The sequence below is a fragment of the Heptranchias perlo genome, chromosome 1 (genome assembly GCF_035084215.1).
Source record: "Heptranchias perlo isolate sHepPer1 chromosome 1, sHepPer1.hap1, whole genome shotgun sequence".
In the NCBI taxonomy this organism is placed as follows: domain Eukaryota; kingdom Metazoa; phylum Chordata; class Chondrichthyes; order Hexanchiformes; family Hexanchidae; genus Heptranchias; species Heptranchias perlo.
In genome coordinates, this window is record NC_090325.1 from 112,041,695 (window position 1) to 112,060,969 (window position 19,275).

At 42.7% G+C, this 19,275-nt stretch overlaps 1 long non-coding RNA gene across 2 annotated transcripts in view; it reads left to right on the top strand.

The window, feature by feature from the left end:
* The window catches only part of LOC137340245 (uncharacterized), a 41,637-nt gene extending 22,825 nt beyond the window's left edge, over positions 1 to 18,812 (top strand). The window contains exons 1-3 of one of the 2 annotated variants that reach the window (XR_010966749.1): positions 5,108 to 5,294; positions 16,049 to 16,301; positions 18,780 to 18,812. This is a non-coding gene — a long non-coding RNA (uncharacterized lncRNA). Of the gene's footprint in view, positions 1 to 5,107; positions 5,295 to 16,048; positions 16,302 to 18,779 lie in introns of those variants that run through there. The other variant, XR_010966767.1, reaches the window with a different exon arrangement.
* Positions 18,813 to 19,275: the final 463 nt, after the last annotated feature.

The window sequence follows — 19,275 nt, forward strand, 5'->3', positions numbered from 1 at the left end:
GGAGGCAACTAAATTTGATATTTAGCAGATATGATTCAGATTTTCAGGAGATATTTAATATAGATTTATGAATGTGTAGCTGATAAGATTATGTAGAATGTTTTAAAACTGAAATTAAGTGTTTAACATTTTTTTTGAAATCTTGAGATTTCATGATATTTTTATTAATGGCGATACCTATGTGACAGAGCTATGTTGATTTTTCTGATTCACTTTGTTGGAACATTTAAGCTCCAATTGTGTTGAAATCTGTAGATGTGTTAACTCCTTAATTAAAATATCAAGGATGATCATCCACAACGAATATTCAATTTGGAAAGATAAGTGTACATTTTTCTATTTCTAATTTAGAGCACTCATAGGCATTACTGGACACCTGATTGATTGAAATGAGGAGATTTTGCTAACAATTATTTTTGCTACTATTGCAGATAACACTTTGTTACCCGACATCCCTTCTGCTCCTTTCACAAGCTTCCAAAAAAAATTCTAAGAGCAGGGTCACCATTATTGTTATACTCAAAACCAATTGAGATGTTTCCAGACAGAAGCATCAATTTTAACTCGGGCCACGAGTGCAGCATTGGAGGGGGAGAGGGGTGGGAAGCTGCACCCGAGTGACGCCAGGGCCCTTTTTAAATCCAGGGCCTCATTTTATTTATTCAATTTGGACTCCAGCCCAAAGCCGTTGGGAATGACGTGATGGCTAGTGAGCAGGTGGGCAGGAGCAGAAAATCACATGGCAGCAGGTCACCGCCCGGAACCCAAGAAAACGGTTTCCGGCAAGGTAAGTGACCATGGGGGGTTGGGGGTGTGGCGGTCCAAGGGGATCGTGATCATGGGAAGGAGAGCCCGGGGGAGGGAAGGCCCAGGGATTCCTTCTGGGGCCTAAAAGAACACTTCAGTTCCTTCTGGCCCACAAGGAAACAGTTAAAAAATATAAAACAGCATTAATTCGGCCTTTTATGGTCCTGGATCCAATTTGCGGCAGCTTTACTGAGCACCGTCAGTGCTGAGCGTGACTCGCGCTGCACGAGGTTAAAATCGAGTTGGGATCCGAGTGACATCATCGAGACCCCGACTTTTGAACATTTATGTGGCCCTTGCCTGCCTGCAGCGAGGACCTTACACACCTCCTGAAATCAATGAGTAAAATCAGGACCAACAAGAGTGCAGCATAGATGAAGAGGTAAGGACTCTGTTGCAATTTTTACCCTCCGTATGCCCTGTGCTAGTTGGGAGCGACGGAATTAAAATCGGGGCTAAAAACTTAGCTTGTATTATTTGCTCTCTTTAACCGACTTAAAGATGAATTATTAGGCACAGGAATGGAAAGTCATTCCTGGAAATTAATAAATGGCTGTACCTTATCATAGGTGCAGAAGCTTGAGAGTGGATTTATCACAGGGTGAAAGAGCTGCACGAATAGTTTGAGGCAATTAGGTAATATTATTAGATAATGTGGATGAGCAGACAATATAATTATTGCCTAATTGGATGGTCCCATTTTATGAATGAATTATACATATGTACTTTATCTTCCAGTAATTTCTAAAAATTAGAATGCTGACAAATGTATTTTGTTGCGTCAGAAAGTGATGATTACTTTCATGCAATTTTTATGCCTCCCATATCAGATTGGGATTGGGCTGTTAGACTTCGCTTGACACAAGTTCACGGTTTCATTTTTAGGCTATGTCCCCCAGCTCCCTAACCAGCAGAAATAGGGTAGATAGAGAGAAACTATCTGTTCCCTCTAATATCTTTAAAACTTCGATCAAATCACCCCTACATCTAAATTCCAGGAAATACAACCCTGGTTTGTGTAATCTCTCCTCATAATTTAACCCTTGGAGTCCAGGTATCATTCTAGCAAATTACGTTGCACACTCTCCAAGGCCGATATATTCTTCCTAAGGTGCGGTGCCCAGAACTGAACACGGTACTCCAGGTGCGGTCTAACCATGGCTTTGTATAGCTGTCGCATAACTTCTACCCCCTTGTATTCTAGTTCTCTAGATATAAAGGCCAGCATTCCATTAGTCATTTTGATTATTTTCTGTACCTGTCCATGGCATTTTAATGATCTATGTACATGGACCCCTAAGTCTCTTTGGACTTCCACTCTTTCGAGCTTTTCACCATTTAGAAAATACTCTGATCTATCCTTTTTAGGTCCAAAGTGGATGACCTCACACTTGCCTACATTGAAATCCATTTGCCACAGTTTTGCCCATTCACTTAATCTATTAATATCTCTGTAATGTTATGCTTCCATCTACACTGCTTACAATGCTGCCTATCATTGTATCATCAGCAAACTTGGATATGTAGCTCTCTATCCCGTCATTTAAGTCTTTAATAAATACAGTGAATATTTGAGGCCCCAATACAGATCCCTGTGGGACACCAATAGTCACATCCTGCCAATTTGAGTACCTGCCCATTATCTCTCCAATACTGGCCATTCTCCATGAATTAAAAGGAGATATCTTAATTGCACAAAATAATTATTCCCAGAGATTAATTACAGATACATTTGGAATACCTCATTGATTTTCACTTTGTGCTACTCGTGCGCACTGGCCCAGATTAATAGAATCTATTAGCTACATGCCTTTTAAATATGTAAAAGTTTAAATATTTGATGCATCTTGCAAATTCCAAGTATTTCCAAGACAACGAATATTGTGATAGTGTACTTCAAAAATTCCCTTCTTCTCACTGTTCTTTCCTATCATGTGATCATTTCACATCAGAGATCTTACATGTCATGCTGACCCCCTCCTTGTCTTCTGTGACACAAATCTAAGTGGAATCATTCACCCACAGTCCTATCGCATGTAAACTCAAACAGAAAAAAGATAGTGGTATCTGAGGTTGTAAGTCTGAATATTAAAATTTGATGTCAGTACCATACAATGTAAGACTTAATGGTGAAGTCTACCTGTCCTGCAAGACTTGAGATTGAATGGTAAAACTGGCAGCTGTACCAGAGGTATGAAACTGTAGTGTAAGTGTCAGTACCAGTTGTAAGACTAAACAGTAAAACCAGGTGGTACTGCCAAGTGTGACACATGTAGTGAAAATATAAATCCAAACTGGAAGAAATGGTGATGGGAGTAGAAGATATGAATTTGTAAGTCAGACAATTATTTGAATTTTGAGTTATTCACTGTTGTTTCCAGTTGGCATTGCAAAATGGGTACAGCATAGTCTTGGCGATCTGCAGATTGCGTAAACTTTTTAAATTTTGCTTTCATGGGTTATGATTTTATCAGGCCACCTGCTTATCATTAGTCAGAGGAATGTCTTTTAGTTCTTTGTTGTGACAGGCTGAGAGAGGTTACAGTGCCACCTCTGGAGCGAGTAAAACTAACAAAAAGCTCATTATATTCACCAGTAATTCCTGCGATGGGTTCTTCCGATCGTCTGCCAGAACTTCGGCAGAAACCTCAGAGGTAGGATGTAAACGATTGTTTGCTTCCTTTCTCTGTGGTTTCCGCCAAATTTATGGCAGGAGATCGGGGAACCCTTGAGGAAATTCTACCCCATTATTTTTAAGAGGTTGCACAGCCATCTGTAGAGGAAGTAAGAATAGCAGTGCTACCATTACCATTACTGCTTTACCCAAGTATTTCTATAGATTGAGGGTATGACAGTGTTACCAACTCAAGAATTTTATTTATACTAGCAGATCTCTCATAGCACTGCTCATGGGGAGTCCGAGGTTACATAGTTTTATAAAAGAGTTGTCATGAACAAAGTGTGATGGTTAAAGTGTTTAGGAAGTCATTGTGACAAGTACAAGAAGCACATGGTATATGCAAGACTTTTAATGTATACATTTTTAGGATGGGATTGGAAAGACTAGCAATATTGACTTAATGGAAAGGCAAGCAAAAGAAATAAGGAAATTAAATCAATTATAAATTTGGGTGATTAGCTAGTAGATGTAGTGGCAGTGTGGCTATTCGTTTATTATGTGATCAGCACTAGCAAAGCCACATTTATTGCCCATCCCGAGTTACCCAGAGAAAGCGGTGGTGCTTGACAACTGAGTCACTTGTTAGGCCACTTCAGAAGGCATTGGGATAGAAATTAGTATGAGTTGCCCCTGTTCTTCAGGTATAAAATGGGCGCAAAGCATAACAATTTAGCAGTGGGACAGCCTGCGCCCAGTCTACACAGGCATTGGTTCCACGACTAAATTCAAGTGACCCATTGTTAGGTGTCCCAGGCAGACATCTAAAACAGGCATTCGGCACCTTGAATATGTTAATGAGGGGCTTAACTCCTGTTGGAGGACACCTTTTCAAAATTAGTTCCCGATGAGCGGCCCGCTCAGGATTCTTCAGCGGCCCTTGCGGCTGCCAACGAAAGGCAAGTTTCAGAAATATATATATATTTTTTTAAAACCCTTCCTGTGGAGCCAGGAGCAGCAGACGTGTTCACTCGACTCCACAGGTGTTGCAGTCACCTCCCCACTCCCCCTGTGGTCTGCTCCAACTCCTTCCCCAGGACTTACCTGAGGGCAGCTGCCGGCGAGGCAGGCGGCCTGAAATTGTTTTCCCCCGGCGGGCAAGCTGCCTGTGCAAGTGCGACCAGTTCGCCCCAATTATTTAGATGAGGCCCGAGGAACAATTTCTATCAATCCTCGGGCCTCTTGGTTCGGGTGCATGCTGCTTCCGCTCCGTCAAGTCTGGGCCTGAAATTCCACCCCATTAAGAATCTACCACATAGGGTGGAGTAGAATCAAATGTCAGCCATACCATGTAGGGATGGTAGGTTTCCCTCCCCTGAAAGGAATTAGTTAACTTATGGGGTTTTTACAACGACTCACAACTTAGCAGATTTATTAAATTCAATTTCGCAACTTCCTATGGTGGGATTTGAACCCCTCACGTTTAGGTTATACTAGACTACTGTACCCTTATTTACTTTCAGTTGGGTTGTAATGGTATTTACTGCTTTATCTTTAGCTTGGTGGCTGCAGGGGAAATTTTGAAAGGCTGATAAGATGAAAAATATATTAAGGGGAAATCATCATTTTAAAGGCTAGTATGAATCTAGACAAGCAGCTATTATAAAGGCAAGTATGAATTATAAATGGGGTGAGCAATGAACAATTGCAATGGCAATTATTTATTTATTTACAGCTTGCTGGTGAAAGGAAATGCTGATTTTTCTAAAGGTAGCGTTTCTCTTTTTATATTCAGATGAGGGGCAGTGGATATTTATTTATTCCTGGGTCAGCAGCAGCGGGGAAATCCTCATTTCAAAAGTCTGGGATGGTAAGAAATGAAATCAAAGAGCAAATGTTATTTTTCACGGGCTGGGATATATTTATTTATTTATTAGGCTGGCTGCAGCAGGATTCATTCATTAATTTATTTATTTACAGTTTATCTTCATTTTAAAGACTGTCATGTAAAAAAAATGAAGGAGACCAACTTTATTTTTTTAAAGGTTTATAGTATAAATCTGAGTGAGTGAGGATAGGAAAAGCCAGCAGAAGAGTATTGAATAACAGGCATTAGTGTCACTCATCAAAAGTAATAGAAACACGTGTTACCGCTACACTTGAGGCGTTACCCAATATTACTTCCCGTGCTTACATGGATTTGAGGCTAGTATGTTGTTTTTAGCTGAGTTTGTTGCAACAGGCTGAATGAGGTAACAGTATTACTGTTGGAACAAGCAAGAATAACAGAGTTCTTGTCATATTGTTTTTAGAGGTAACAGCACTATCCTGCAGACAAAATAAATGTAACAGACATTAGAAGACGTCAGCCATGGCTCAGTGGTAGCACTCTCACCTTTGAGTCAGAAGGCCATGGGTTCAAGCCCCACTCCAGAGGCTTGGGCACAATCTAGGCTAGCACTCCAGCGTAGTACTGAGGGAGTGCTGCACTGGCAGAGGTGCCATCTTGGATGGGACGTTAAACAGAAGCCCCTAGTCGTGGACATAAAAGATCCTGTGGCATTATTTCGAAGAAGAGCAGGGGAGTTCTTCCCAGTGTCCTGACTAACATTTATCCAACCAACATCACTAAAACAGATTTATTTATTTTATTGCTGTTTGTGGGAGCTTGCTGTGAAATTGGCTACCACACTTCCTACATTGCAATAGTGACTACATTTCAAAAGTACTTAGAATCATATAAATGTTACAGCATGGAAGGAGGCCATTCGGCCCATTGAATCCATGCTGGCTGAATGCAAAAGCAATCCAACTAGTCCCCATATCCCCATAGCCCTGCAAATTTTTTCCTTTCAGTTACTTATCCAGTTCCCTTTTGAAGGCCATGATTGAATCTGCCTCCACCACCCCCTCGGGCAGTGCATTCCAGATCCTAACAACTCGCTTTGTTAAAAAAGTTTTTCCTCATGTCACCTTTGGTTCTTTTGCCAATCACCTTAAATCTATGTCCTCTGGTTCTTGACCCTTTTGCCAATGGGAACAGTTTCTCTCTATCTACTCTGTCTAGACCGTTCATGGTTTTGAATACCTCTATCAAATCTCCTCACAACCATCTCTATTCCAAGGAGAACAACCCCAGCTTCTCCAGTCTATCCAAGTAACTAAAGTCCCTCATCCCTGGAATCATTCGAGTAAATCTCTTCTGCACCCTCTCTAAGGTCTTCACATCTTTCCTGAAGTGCAGTGCCCAGAACTGGACACAATACTCCAGTTGTGGCTGAACCAGTGTTTTATAAAAGTTCATCATGACTTCCATACTTTTGTACTCTATGCCTCTATTTATAAAGCCTAGGATCCCGTATGCTTTTTTAACCACGTTCTCAACCTGCCCTGCCACCTTCAATGATTTGTGTACATGTACCCCCAGATCTCTCTTCCTGTACCCCTTTTAGAGTTGTGCCCTTTAATTTATATTGCCTCTCCTCGTTCTTCCTACCAAAATGTATCACTTTGCATTTTTCTGCATTAAATTTCATCTGCCATGTGTCTGCCCATGCCACCAGCCTGTCTATATCCTCTTGAAATCTATCACTATCCTCCTCACTGTTTACTACCCTTCCAAGCTTTGTGTCATCTGCAGATATGGAAATTGTGCCCTGTACACCCAAGTCCAAATCATTAATATATACCAAAAAAAGCAGTGGTCCCAGCACTGACCCCTGGGAAACACCACTGTACACCTCCCTCCAGTCCAAATACAACCATTCACCATGACTCTCTGTTTCTAGTTACTTAGCCAATTGTGTATCCATGCTGCTACTGCCCCTTTTATTCCATGGGCTTCAATCTTGATGACAAGCCTATTATGCAGCACTTTATCAAACACTTTTTGAAAGACCATATACACCACATCAACTGCATTGCTCTCATCTACCCTCTGTTACCTCAAGTATCTCTATCAAGTTGGTTAAACATGATTTGCCTTTAACAAATCCATGCTGGCTTTCCCTAATCAATCCACACTTGTCCCAGTGACTGCTGATTCTGTCCCGGATTATCATTTCTAAAAGTTTCTCCACCAACTGACTGGCCTATAGTTGCTGGTTTATCCTTACACTCTTTTTTGAACAAGGGTGTAACATTTGCAATTCTCCAGTCCTCTGGCACCACCCTCGTATCTAAGGATATTTGGAAGATTATGGCCAGTACCTCCGCAATTTCCACCCTTACTTCCCTCAGCATCCCATCCGGACCGGGTGACTTATCTAATTAATTACAGTTAGCCTTTCTAGTCCCTCCTGTTTATCAATTTTTAGCCCATCCAGTATCTCAACTACATCTTCCTTTATTGAGACTCTTGCAGCAGCTTCTTCCTTGGTAAAGACCGATGCAAAGTACTCATTTAGTACCTCAGCCAAGCTCTCTGCCTCCATGAATATATCGCCTTTTTAGTCCCTAATCGGCCCCACCCCTCCTCTTACTACCCGTTTACTGTTTACATGCCTATAGAAGACTTTTGGATTCCCTTTTATGTTGGCTGCCAGTCTATTCTCATACTCTCTCTTTGCTCCTCTTATTTCCTTTCTCATTTCACTGCTAAACTTTCTGTATTCAGCCTGGTTCTCACTTGTGTTTTCAATCTGACATCTGTCATAGGCTTAATCTTACTCTCTCTTTTGTCATCCAGGGAGCTCTGGCTTTAGTTGCCTTATCTTTCTCCCTTGTGGGAATGTACCTAGACTGTACCCGAACCATCTCCTCCTTAAATTTTTACTTGCCAGTCTTTGATTCCAATTTACCTGGGTCAGATCTGTTCTCATCCCAGTGAAATTGGCCCTCCTCCAATTGAGTATTTTTTTACTTTAGAGTGGTCCATGTCCTTTTCCATTGCTATTCTAAACCTTATGATACTATGATCACTGTTCCCTAAATGTTTCCCCACTGACACTTGCTCCACTTGACCCGTCTCATTCCCCAGAATCAAATCCAGCAATGCCTCCTTCCTCATTGGACTGAAAACGTACTGGTCAAGAAAGATCTCCTCAACACACTTCAAAAATTCCTCCCCCTCTTTGCCCCTTATTATTACTATCCCAGTGTATATTAGGATAGTTGAAGTCCCTCGTTATGGCTTTTGCATCTGTCTGTAGTTTCCCTGCAAATTTGCTCCTCTATATCCTTCCCAGTTGTTGGTGGCCTATAGAATATACCCAGTAGTGTAATGGCACCTCTATTGTTTCTTAACTCTAACCAAATAGATTCTGTCTTTGACCCCTCCAGGACCTCCTTTCTCTCCAGCACTGTAATAATCTCCTTAATACTGCCACCATCCTCCCCCCCCCCCCCCCCCCACCACCCCCACTTCTTTGCTTCCCTGTCTTTCCTGAACACCTTGTATCCAGGAATATTTAGGACCCAATCCTGTCCTTTTTGAGCCAGGTCTGTGTTATCGCCACAACATCATATTCCCATGTGGCTATTTGCATCTGCAGCTCACCAGCCTTGTTTACCACGCTTTGTGCGTTTACACACTTGCACTGCAAACCAATCTTAGGCTTTCTTGTACTCTCTTAGTCTGATCCCACCTTATACCATGCTATTTCTTATTCTAGTGCTATCTATCTCTCCCAATCTTTTGTGCACCTTATTTCTCCTTTCCAATGCTACATCCTGGTGTCCATCCTCCTGCCATTAGTTTAAACCGCCCCCCCCCCGCCATAGCACAAGGGAACCTCCCTGCGAGGACATTGGTCCCAGCTCTGTTGAGGTGCAACCCGTCTGGCCTGTACAGGTCCCACCTCCCCCAGAACTGGTCCCAATGCCTCAGGAATCTAAAGCCCTCCCTCCTGCACCATCTCTCCAGCCACGCATTCATCTGCTCTATGCTCCTATTTCCATAATCGCTAGCACGTGGCACCGAGTGTGATCCGGAGATTACCACCTTTGAGGTCCTGCTTGTTAATCTCTTTCCTAACTCTGCCTGCAGGACCTCATCCCTCTTTCTACCTATGCCGTTGGTACCGATATGGACTACAACCTCTGGCTGTTCACCCTCCCCCTCCAGAACGTCTGCAGCCGCTCAGTGACATCCTTGACCCTGACACCAGGGAGGCAACATACCCATCCTGGAATCATGTCTATGGCCACAGAAATGCCTGTCCCCCTATCTATAGAATCCCCTATGACTACTGCTCTCCTGACCTTTCTCCTCCCCCACCCTGTACAACTGGGCCACCTATGGTGCTATGGTCTTGGCTCTGGCTGCGCTCCCCAGGGGAACCCCCACCAATTCAGGAATGAATTGGCTGTAAAGCACTTTGGGTTGTCCTGAGGTCGTGAAAGTCACTATATGAATGCAATTCCATCTATTATCAATATAGCTACCGTCACAGCATTATTATTATTATTATTATTATTATTAATAATCATTGATTTCAATGGACTGGAGGCATTACTCCGTTAATAAAAGATTTTATATAAGATGACAGATATAGATATAACGCACCAACTTCCGTAAGCCTGTTACAGGCAAAATCATATTTATGTTCTATACATTGCATATATAAGGTATGTTATCATTCATAAACAAATTGTTATATTTAATCAAACACAATTACAGTTTTTTTCATAAAATGTTCTCCTTTCTTAAGCTGAAGGGATGATTCATATTGGGCCAAGATTCAATGGGCACCATCGGCCCCATGATATCTCACCCAAGTATCTTCTTAAACAAAAGCAAAATACTGCGGATGCTGGAAATCTGAAATCAGAACAGAAAATGCTGGAAACATTCAGCAGGTCAGGCAGCATCTGTGGAGAGAGAAACAGAGTTAACGTTTTAGGCCGATGACCTTTCATCAGTTGACCTGCTGAGTGTTTCCAACATTTTCTGTACCTGTTCTTAATGTTTGAGCTTGACCAAGCTTTTTGACCATGGCAATGGGAGTATCACAGCCGAAACTGAGCTTGACCTTATTCGATGTCTGTACACTTTTGCACCTGGTGTAACTATCTGGTGATGAAGAATGGAAACCCTGGCTGATTTTGTTTTCTTTCCCTAGCTTAGGGATACTGTCCACAAACAATGGATCTTCCTGTTCTATGTAGCTCAATATCCCAGCATGTTTACTCGTTATTGGAGCCCACAAGGTTGCATTCTTCATCTTAAGCTATTAAGGATGTTGAGCTGTTGTTTTTCCTCTTCCAACAAAGTTAAAAATGAGAAATTCAATGCATTGATATGTGGGAAAAAAAATCAGGTCCTTTAATAGTTATACACTTCAGATGTTCATATATGTATATTAATTTTCATACTAGGCACTTGCCATTTCCTTCCAAGATTGGGATATAATGATAAGAAAAGTTAATTATCACTTAATTAACAAGGTGTTAGGTTTACTACTGTAAGTATTTCATGCAAGTCTAATTTCTATCAGAATTAATTTTATGAAACCACTTCAAACCTGTTATGGTAGTTCGTGTGTTATGACGGAAGAACAGATTCATTTCAGGCACAGTCTCTCGTGACATACTTAAAATTAAACCCTGACCTTTTGCTATCACATTTAATTAGCTTCCGTGTACCCACCCTCTGGCTCTTTAGACATTATCTAAATCCAATACATTCGCTTTTTTAACTAAGGATTATACTGAGATCAGATTCCCCTTGACTTTAATTCTCTGATTCTCTTGCTGCACTGATCTGCAATGTTCCATTCTTTGTAATTTATGCTGTCAAGTTTAGTGCTCTGATCTCTATATGCTGATTAATTTGACATCTCCTGACACATCAAGCAACTGTGTATATTTTTTATATCATTAACAAGCTGAGCTATGGCATTGTGTAACATGTATGAATTTTGCAACCACTATCATACTTGGTAAGAACCTGGAAATGTAGCTGTGAGATAATAATGTATATTGTTTTAAACAGTTTAACACTTCTGTTGCAAAGTAATTTCATAAAAGCACATTATGTGCTTGTACATATTACACAGTATAATGTCTAGCTACAGTATCTCCAGCACTACCCTGGGCTTGCTAATCTACAACTTGCATTTCTACAGCATTTTTAATGTAGCAAATGTCCCAAAACACTTCAGAGGAGAAAATAGATGTCAAGCAGTAGGAAAAGAGTAAGGAGAGGCGACCATTAATTTAAATGGACAGAAAATTATAGGGAATAAAAACAGGAAATACTCAGCAAGTCAGGCAGCATTTGTGCAGAAAGAAACAGAGTTAATGTTTCAGGTCGATGACGATTCATCAGAACTGGAAAAAGTTGAAGATTAAACAGTTTTTAAGCAAGTACAGAGACAGGTGGGGAGGGGAGGAAAGAACAAAAGGGAAGGCCTGTGATAGGGTAGAGGGCACAATTGATTGAATGACAAAAGGGATGATGGTGCAAAAGATTGATTGGGAGTAGTCCAGTCTCCATCCACCACCATCCTCCTCCGCCTGGCTGAACTTGTTCTTACGTTGAACAACTTCCCCTTTGACTCCACTCACTTCCTCCAAATAAAAGGTGTTGCTATGGGAACCCGTATGGGTCCCAGCTATGCCTGTCTTTTTTGGGCTACGTGGAACATTCCTTGTTCCAGTCCTAGACAGATCCCCTCCCTCACCATTTTTTCCAGTACATTGATGACTGTATCGGTGCCATTTCTTGCTCTCGGCCCAAACTGGAAAATTTCATCAACTTTGCTTCCAGTTTCTACCCTTCCATTGCCTTCACATAGTCCATCTCCGACTCTTCCCTTACCTTCCTCGACTTCTCTATCTTCATTCCTGGGGATAGGCTGTCAACCAATATCTATTATAAGCCCACAACTCCCACAGATACCTTGATTACACTTCCTCCCACCCCGCTTCCTGTAAGGACTCTATTCCCTTCTCCCAGTTTCTCCGTCTCATCTGTTCTGATGATGCCACCTTCCATACCAGTGCTTCTGATATGTCTTCCTTTTTCCTCAACCGAGGATTCCCCTCCACTGGAGTTGACGGGGACCTCGACCGTGTCTGTCCCATTTCCCGCACTTCTGCCCTCACCCCTTCCCTCCCAGTACCATGATAGGGTCCCCCTTGTCCTCACCTTCCACCCCACCAGCCTCCACATTCAACATATCATCCTCCGCCATTTCCGCTACCTCCAGCGCGATCCCACCATCAAACACATCTTCCTCTCCCCTCCCCTTTCAGCATTCCAAAAGGGACCACTCCCTCCGTGACACCCTGGTCCACTCTCCCATCACCCTCAACACCTGCTCTCCTCCCCACGGCACCTTCCTGTGCGAGTGGAGGAGATGCCCCTTCACCTCCTCCCTTACCACCATCCAGGGCCCCACACACTCCTTCCAGGTGAAGGAGTGATTTACATGTACTTCTTTCAATTTAGTATACTGTATCCACTGCACACAATGCGGTCTCCTCTACACTGGGGAGACCAAACGCAGACTGGGTGATCGCTTTGCTGAACACCTCCGCTGTGCCCGCAAGTGTGACCCTGACCTGCTGGTTGCTTGCTATTTTAATTGCCCTTCCCACTCCCTCTCTGCCCTCGGCCTCTTACACTGTTCCAATGAAGCTCAACGTAAGCTCGAGGAACAGCGCCTCATCTTTCGTTTAGGCACTTTACAACCTTCTGGACTCAACATTAATTTCAATAACTTCAGACAATAACCACTGCTCCATTTTTTTTGGACAGCTAGTGCTGGTAATGGTTCTGCTGCTGCCATTTACAGCTGCTCCTGTTCAATCTTTTGTTTCTTAACCTGTCCCATTATCACCCCCCTTGCCGTGCGCCATCATCCCTTTTGTCATTTGATCACTCTTGCCCTCTACCCTATCACAGACCTTCCCTTTTGTTCTTTCCTCCTCTTCCCTCCCTCCCCCCTTTCTCTGGCTCTGTACTTGCTGAAAAACTTTAACTCTTAACATCTTCCAGTTCTGACGAAAGGTGATCGACCTGAAACGTTAACTCGGTTTCTTTCTCCACAGATGCTGCCTGACTTGTTGAGCTTCTTCAGCATTTTCTGTTTTTATTTCAGATTTCCAGCATCCGCAGTATTTTGCATTTGACCTGAATTCCCAATATGTGCTTCCAGCCTGCAAAGATCCTGAGAGCATAATCTGATAAAATTACTCTTAATAAGTCAACAGGATAGACTCACCCAATGGATAAGCAAATTTATCCAGTGATTAGTCACATTTTAAGATTTGACTATGTGAGCATCTTAATGTAATGTACTTTTAACTCAAATATAGCTCTCAAGGGGTTAAATTCACATAGCAGAAGAGCAGGAAAATGTACATTGGGGCTCAGACAAGGCAACTGAACCAGCATAATTTAGACAGTGGAAGTTAGTTTAGAGATTCCAGTGAACATTCACACCTGTTAGGAAGATGTTTCTGTTTGTGCATTGCAGCATGTCTGCTGAGACTATTCTCTGGGAAGTGGGGATAATTGGTTTGGTTGACAGGCCTACTGGTGAAACTATGAACAGAGTAGGAGTTGGAGGTGCTCGCTTCCATTTTCTGTGAACACTCAAGAGAGTACAGGGAGAAGAGATACAGGGGCAGTCAGTCAGCTATTTAGGTCTGAGGAGAAAGCCTGGCCTAGTGAGGGGAAAGTCACTCATCTTAAACCCAGAGCTGGTCAGAATCTGAAGTTAAGCCAGTCCACTAATAGGGATAATGTGGTGTACTTTTATTATTTTTCTTGTTCTTGAGGTGGGTTCTATAGTTAGTTGAATCCAGATGAGATTTGATTACATCTGTTACTTTGTATACTCACTTGCTGTCTGTTAAATAAAGCAGCTCAATGATTCATATCTGGCCTCGGTCTCATTAAAGTGCTTCAGTCTGAATCTGGAAGGATTAGAGAACTGCACGTGAGGGCTCATGTGAAAGACAGTAATGGGGTTCATTTTAACTCATGGGGGGAAACTTAGCTTATTGAGCAGTCGGCCCATCCAGGAGTGGCACAGGGGAGGCCCAGCTGATTTTAAAGGCTGGGCCTTGTTAACATGCTGCTGGCTGACTTGCCAACTAAAATAGCAGAGAAGTCGACAGGAAGTGGATCCCGGCCATTTAAATCGGGAGGCAGGAGATCGTCGCCAGGGACCAGAAGGAATGGCAGTCCAGGGTGGTGGGGGGGGGGGGGGAGGGAATGGCAGTCCGGGGGGGTGGGGGGGGGGGTGGGAGGGAATGGCAGTCCGGGGGGGGGGGGAAGGGGATGGCGGGCCCGGGGGGGGGAGGGGATGGCGGGCCGGGGGGAGGGGATGGCGGGCCGGGGGGAGGGGATGGCGGGCCGGGGGGAGGGGATGGCGGGCCGGGGGGAGGGGATGGCGGTCCGGGGGGGGGGGGATGGCGGTCCGGGGGGGGGGGGGATGGCGGTCCGGGGGGGGGGGGATGGCGGTCCGGGGGGGGGGGGATGGCGGTCCGGGGGGGGAGGGAGAGGGAATGGCGGTCCGGGGGTGGGGGGAATGGCGGTCCGGGGGTGGGGGGGATGGCGGTCCGGTGGGGGGGGGATGGCGGTCCGGTGGGGGGGGGGATGGCGGTCCGGAGGGGGGGATGGCGGTCCGGGGGGGGGGGGGATGGCGGTCCGGGGGAGGAGGGAGAGGGAATGGCGGTCCGGGGTGGGAGGGAGAGGGAATGGCGGTCCGGGGGGGGGGATGGCGGTCCGGGGGGCGGGAGGGAGAGGGAATGGCGGTCCGGGGGGGAGGGAGAGGGAATGGCGGTCCGGGGGGGGAGGGAGAGGGAATGGCAGTCCGAGGGTGGGGAGGGGGAGGGAATGGCAGTCCGGTGGGGGGTGGGGGGGAGAGTGGGGGGGGGGGGGAGGGAGTGGCAGTCCGGGGGTGGGGGGGGTGCAGGAAGCCCAGGGCAGAGGAGGCCAAAGGTTTTTTTGCAGGGTCCGGAGCAGCACTCTTGCTGCTCGTGGCCCACAGGAAACTACAAAAAAAAAAGTTAATTACTTACCTTGCTGGGCTTCTGGCCCCGGATCCACTTCCCGACAGGTTTGGCCCGAGGCCTGACCTAACTTTTGCCTGTTATCCCATAATTTTAAAATAAGGCACTCAACATACTGCTAAATCTACCTAAAATTCACCCATCAAAACATCTTCCATGGTATTCCCAAGGTTATTATAAAAGCCTTCACCCTCCTTGTTATATAGTTTTAATTTTTAAGCCTTTTGCAAGGTTTTCAATTGGCATTTGGCCTCTAGAATGTTTTTGTTAGGGGGAAAATCATGGAGTTCAATGTGAATACTTCTCTAACTTCTTGTCCTCCCCATACCAATCAAACACTAACTCCCTTTTGCTGGCACTAATGGAGAAACAGTTATACCAGCTCAGCTTTTGCTGCTGTGAATCCTTAGTTACCTCTAATTATATAGGCAGAAACAAGACAGCAAAGTGAACGTTTTTACAAAAGCAACACTGACTTAATTCAACAGTAATACCCGCATCTCACACATTCAGCATCAGTGACAGGTGTAAAGAGTATTGTACACAATAAAAATTCAGTTCCTTGATATATTCCCTCTGTGTTAAATTCTATTAATGGGATCGCTGTAGCATTATTGTTAACCAAGCACAATGTGATAAGCATTTCTTTCCTTAAAGGGGGCCATTAAACTAAATTCTGAAGCTTTCACGTCAGAACTTCCCAGGACGAAAAGGAAATCTCAAACAGCTGGAGAGAGTCCTTTCTGAACAACATTTCCTGTCATCCTGTTCCTTGCATTGTATTATTTCGATTGTACTGGAACTATATAAAATGAAAAAGGACAGCTAATCACAGAAGATTCAGCCTGCAGGAAAACCTGGTGACCTTCAGTACCACATAAAATTTTAAACATCTTGATTCATCTAAATGGTAAAATGAAATTTAAAAAGAAAGCTTTTAGAATGAAAAGCTAGAGGCAAAGACAGATTAATCTCCATCTCTTAATATCAAGATTGTCTCTAACTGTGCAGTACTGCATTCCCACATGTGTTGTATTTAATTGCATAAGATCTGCAGATATAATAAATGCAGGGAATAAAACATAAAAGATAATAAATATATTCCTTCTATTTGATGGAAAATAGTATGCTGTGAGAGATATGACTATGGTTTGACTTATTACCAGCTTAATTATTAAGACTGATAAGTAATTTCCTAATTTTGTGTAATACCATGAAAGATGTTTTGGTCAGAACCTACAGTTCTTTTTCTAACTTTTGTAATTGAAATTTCACACAGATTGGAAGAAATTGGTTTTGTTTTATATCCTTCTCAGTTTAGTCTGTGCAAAGTCTACACAGTTAAAGTATCTAACTGATTTTCCACAAATTTTCACCATTTATCTGACTATGCTCTGAAAAGGACTAAATATTATTAGCCCTTAGTGCAAAACCAATTTGTTCAAAATAATGCTATTTTATACTTACAAGAAGACAGTATAGAATGTCTTCGAACTAATAAAACTTACTTCTATCAGTTAGCACTCCCAGTGTGGAGCCTTGCTTAGCAGTAGGGCAGATCAGAAAATCGGGAGTGGAGATCAGTGTGTCCGATTTACAGCAGCCAAATTTTTGGGTCATTAAAATCAATAATCCAAAAATTGGGAGGGCCATCAATCGGGTGTGCTGGCCTCCGCACCTAATTGCCCAATCTGCACTCCTATAATGTGAGGCTGCACACCATAAGTATAACACAGTACAACCTCTTATAAATGCTAAAAGGAATGAAGTGATAAATTGACCAGTTGAGATTGATTAATTATCACTCTACTTCATGACTACAGCATGTGGATTTGGATTTGGTACTATATATTGTGAAATCCATTTGATGTATTTGCAGAGGTCAGTCCTGTAGTGCAGGTAGGCACTCCATCCCATTAGTTTTAGCATATTGCATTTGATGTTTTGTGACAGATGTAATCGAGTACGTAATTGAGATACAAATAGGCTCAGAACTAGATAGAGCACGGCTGAGGACGATAAGACAATGAACAGCATGCACAATATACCTGCGTTGTCTTGAACAGAAGGGTATCCAATTGCTGTGATCAGTACAAGCTTGAAATATTTGAATACATTTTATCCATACCTCTGAAAGCATTTAAACCCATAAACAAGAATGTGAAAAAGCTTTATACCATACAGCTGAGGTCATTAGTTGTTATGAATAATCAAACTAATCATTACTCTGCTTGCCTAATATTAATTACTGCATTACTCACTCTTCAGTGTGAAGTCTTCAGGAAACTTTTTCTCTTTGAAATTATTCATTAGGTTTTTACTTATCTATTTTTGTTATGAATGCACTTAAAAGTGTGCATATATAATGACTTCTGACTTCAAATAAATGTATTTAAAGATAAAAACAATTTCATTATAACAATAAACTCCACTGTGGTTTCAGCAATACGAGACTCCACATTGACCCCACAATGTTTGTATTGGAGGGATTTGACAGATCAATGTTCACCAAGATGAATACGGAGCACATTTCACAGTCAGTGGAATCAAATATTCCCCCAAAAGCCCCACCTGGAGACTCGAGCAGGAAAAATAGATGCCAGCATCATCAGAAAACTTGCTCCAATGGTTGGGGGATGCTGCTAAGAGGGCCCTGATTGGCTGTTGATAGTGACTTGCTATAACACTGAATGTAACATCAATCAATCGCCAGCCTGGCTCGCAATGAGACAAGAAAGTTTGTCCAAATGAAGCACAACTAGGCACCAAAAAATCTACAATTGTAGTTGCATCAATATGGATTACTGGGTAATTGTAGGCTCGTATGACAATGCTGCAGTATCATCTATGTTGGCAGAAAACAGCAAATAACAGTTGAATTTGGGTTTACGATATGCCCACTCAGGAGGATGCTTCACCAGCTTCATGACTACCCACAACAACTAATGGCCTCAGATGTATGGTGCAAAGCTTCTTCACACCTTATTGTTTATGGGTTTAAATGCTGTCAGGGGTAGGGATAAAACACAATCAAATATTGCAAACTTACACTCAATATAGTAACTGGATATAATTCTGTTCAAGTCTATAGGGTTGTTTTACCCCCACTACATGGTTCTTTTTAGGCGTTTGAAGAATTATCATGTGCCATTTTGGACTATGAGATCTTGAGGTAACTGCTGTATGCAATGACTGGAAAATTATACTCTTAATTACACAGTATGTGCTTCTATAGAAATAATTAGGCATAATTCTATGGTTTATGATTTTAAAAACATACACTTAAGCAAGGGATACAATTAATGGTCATAGTGAAGTGTATACCTGTGTTTGTCAGTAAGGAAAGTTAAAAAATCTTCTCCTTTTGTCTAAAACCTTCTGATTACAGACTTCTCTCTTGATCCACAAGCAATAACGCCCAGTCACAGAATAAAAAAGGTATTGCAATTTCAAATGAGAATTATTTTCCTGATAAATCATTTAAAAGTTTACAATTTTAGCTGTTATTTTTTTCCATAGCACTTTTGCATTTTGCACCCTGATTTGAAAATCCGATATTTTTCATAATATTTTCAAAAGACATTTGCAAAAGTAGAACATTTTCAGATCTTTAAGTAGCCAGCCAAACTCCCCATTTCAATGCACTGAAGTGTCTCAGCCATCATTTTGGTAAGGATTGCAACTAATTGAAAAGGTCTGGTAGGATTAGTGGGCAATTTTGAGCTGGATAAGGAACTGGTTGCAGAAGGTAGTTATTGATGGTAGTGATTCTGCATAGGTCAGTAGTGGAATTCAGCAGGGAATAGTGTTAGGGCCATTCACCATCTTTATTAGTGATCTAGATGAATACTTTGGGGAGCTGACCACAAGGTTGTGCATGATAC